We start from the raw sequence: 3,290 nt of genomic DNA, 5'->3' as shown, positions 1-3,290 counted from the left end.
GGCGGAGCCGGCCCTGCAGAGGCCGGGACGGACACACGGGGACGGGGTGGGCAGGAGAGACAGACACAGGTCAGCCAGCGGGGCGCTGCCCGGGGCCTCCCCCTCTCCCATGTCCCCAGCCCAGCCCCCTGCCCTCTCCCCGCAATCCCTTCTGCCCACTCCCTCCCGCAGGCACCGCTCTGTCACCAGCCGCTCCCAGCCCTGAGCCTCCCCCCACCCCGTTCCTTCCCTCCCAGCCTCTCCTCCCGCAGCCTCCTCCTCACTCGGTGCCTCCATCACTGACCACGCCGCTCCCAGCCTCCCTTCCCGCTCCCTGCCACTCGCTCACGCTCTCACACTCGCTGGCTCTCACGCCCGCCCGCCCGCTCGCGCCCCGCACAGTCTCTGCTGCCGTCTCCCGTCCCCGCTCTCCCGCCTGACCTCCCGGGTCGGTCGGTCCCTACGTCTCTGGGTCTCCCTCTGTCTCTCTCTCTGGCTGCCCCAGATTTATCTTGCTCTGAAACTTGCCCCCACACCTGCCCCACCCGGACGACCCGCAGGCGGGCTCTTCCAGCCCTTGCGCAGCCCCGACCGCAGCGGCCCAGGACAGGGGGCAGGCCCAGCCCCGCCTCCTCCAGTCCCCTACCCCACAGGGCAGCCCCCAGCGCCCCGCAGGAGGCCTCCACAGACCCCAGACCTGCTGCTCACCCTGAAGACCCCTGCCACTTGGATCTGCCTCCCTCCTCAGACACCCCTTCCCCTCGCATCTGCCTCCCCCACAGACCCCCTCCCTCAGACACTCCTTCTCCCTAGATATCTTACGCCCCTAAGATACTCCATCCCCTCCTCACTCCAGTCTCCCCGCACCTTTCCCCCTCACGCGGCGCCTCCCCTCCACACACACACCCTTGGAATCCACTCCCTCTCACACCCCTCCGCAGACACACGCTGCCCTCGCGCTCCCGAGACCCCTCCCCTCAGGCACTTCAGCCCCTCACTGCCACTCTCAGACCCCACCTCTGGAGCACCTTCTTCCTGGAGACCCCCCAGATGCTCTGAAAAACCCACTCCTCTTAGACACCCTGATACTCCCCACTGCTCCCATGCCCCCCCAAACCCCTCAGACCCTGGCAGCCCACACTGTGTTCCCCCGTGAGCCCCACCTACCCCCTGGACACTGGACAAGACTTTTCAGACACCCCATGTCCCCTCAGACATGCCCGGTCTCCCCACAGAGGCCCCAACCCCAGATGCCCCCACCTCCCATCTGCCTCCTGGAGCCTCCCCTGTCCGAGGCCCCCTCTGTTCTCACACCTGTCTCCCCATCTTTCTCCGTCTGCCCCCTGTCTCTCGGTATCTCTCCCTCTCCATCTCTGTCTCTCCCCATCACTTGGTCTCTTCTGCCTTCAGTCTCCCCCCACCATCTCCCTTCCATTTCTGACTCCTCCACCTAGGGGGTCTCTCTCCCCACCTCACTGTCCTCTACCCCTCTCTCCATCTCCTCCTCCACCACTCAGTCTCTTCCCTGTTTCTGCGTCTCCCACCCCTGCTTCTTTCCCATCTGTCTCTCCATCTTCCCAGGGTGTCCATCTCTGTCTCTCTATGACTTTCTCCCCATCTCTGCTGTCCGTCTCTCCCTCCCTTTCCAACGTCTGTCTCTCCCACCCTTTCCACCATCTCTGTCTCTCCCTCCCCTTCCACCATCTCTGTCTCTGTCTATCCCTCCCCTTCCACCATCTCTGTCTCTGTCTATCCTTCCCCTTCCACCATCTGTGTCCCTTTCCACCGTCTCTGTCTCTCCCTCCCTTTCCACCGTCTCTGTCTCTCCCTCCCCCTCCACCATCTCTGTCTCTGTCCCTCCCTCCCTTTCCACCATCTCTGTCTCTGTCTCTCCCTCCCCTTCCACTATCTCTGTCTCTCCCTCCCCCTCCACCATCTCTGTCTCTCCTGTCTCTGCCCCCACCCTGTCCCTGTCCCGCGTCGTCTCTTCAGCAGCCCCGCTCCCCCACACCTCTCCCCCACCCATCGCTCTCCCACCTCCCCGCTCTCTCTGCCTCTCAGGGTCCCCTCCTTCTCCCCCCGCCCCCACCCCCTATTGGCCCCTCTCATTTCCGTGTTGGTTTTGATTTCTCTTCCCGACGCTTTCAACTCCCCGCCGCCTCCTCCGGACACGTTATAACGAGGAGCCGTGGGATCGGCGCTCCGGGCCCTGCTCCCACGCTCCCCCCGCCATGTCTCACACGCATCTCTGCCATCTCGCGGTCTCTGTGGCCACTTCTGTGCCCAGCCTTGATCCTGTGTCAGGCCCCACAGAGACCTGGACCCCTTGCCCATGCCCATCACCTCTGCCGCCCTGTCCCTGTCCGTCTGTCCCTCCCGTCTCTGGGTCTCCACACCTCCCTGTCTCTTGGTTCCCACATAGTCTCCACTTCTGTGTCCCCACGTCTCTGGGTCCCCACGTCTCTGGGTCTCCGCATCGCTCTGTTTTGATATCTAGAGTCTCCACACCCCGTGTCTGTCTCCACATCTCCATATCTCCTCCTCCTCAAGTCCCTGTCCTGTCCCCATGTCCCCCATCTCTATCTCATCTGTCTGTCTCCATGCCCCATCTTCCTGTCTCTGTGTCTCTGTCTCCATGTCTCCATCTCCATGTCTCTGTCTCTGTTTCTGTCCCGGTGTCCGTCTCTTGGGGTCCCTTTGATCTCACCCTGCCCCTGGCGCCCCCCTGGCCCCATTGATCGCTGATCGACCGATGGAGGGAGCAGGGCCTGCGGGGCCTGGGGCTGCAGGGCCAAACAGGGCCTGGTAGGACGGCCAGACAGATGGACAAACGGCCCCAGCCCCAGTGGCTGTGGAGGGGGAGCAGCCACAACCCCCCGCCCCTCCCCGCCGGCCGGCGCGGTGCGGATGGGGACTCCAGGCAAGCTTTAATTTTTAATTTTATTTTGCTTCCTCCACCCCCCCTTCACCCCCCATCTCTACCGCCCGCAGCCATGGCACCGAATGTGTGTGCGCATGTGAGCGAAGCGGTGTGCAGAGGCGCTGGGCAGGCGAGGGCCCTCCTCCCTTCTCTCCCTGCCAAGCACAACCACACAGACCCACACACCAACCCAGGCACGAACACCGCCATGTCCCACACAGCACACATCGTACAGATGCACACACCAGCACAGCCACACACACACCATCACACATCACACACTGCAGGAGCCCACATGTCAACAAAGTCACACACAGCACCACATCCCACACAACACATCACATAGACACACACCACCATTGCCACACACAGCCCACATCACAGTTGCATG

Source organism: Trachypithecus francoisi, unplaced genomic scaffold (genome assembly GCF_009764315.1).
Source record: "Trachypithecus francoisi isolate TF-2019V2 unplaced genomic scaffold, Tfra_2.0 Contig01705, whole genome shotgun sequence".
NCBI lineage: Eukaryota > Metazoa > Chordata > Mammalia > Primates > Cercopithecidae > Trachypithecus > Trachypithecus francoisi.
This window is presented reverse-complemented; position numbering follows the sequence as displayed.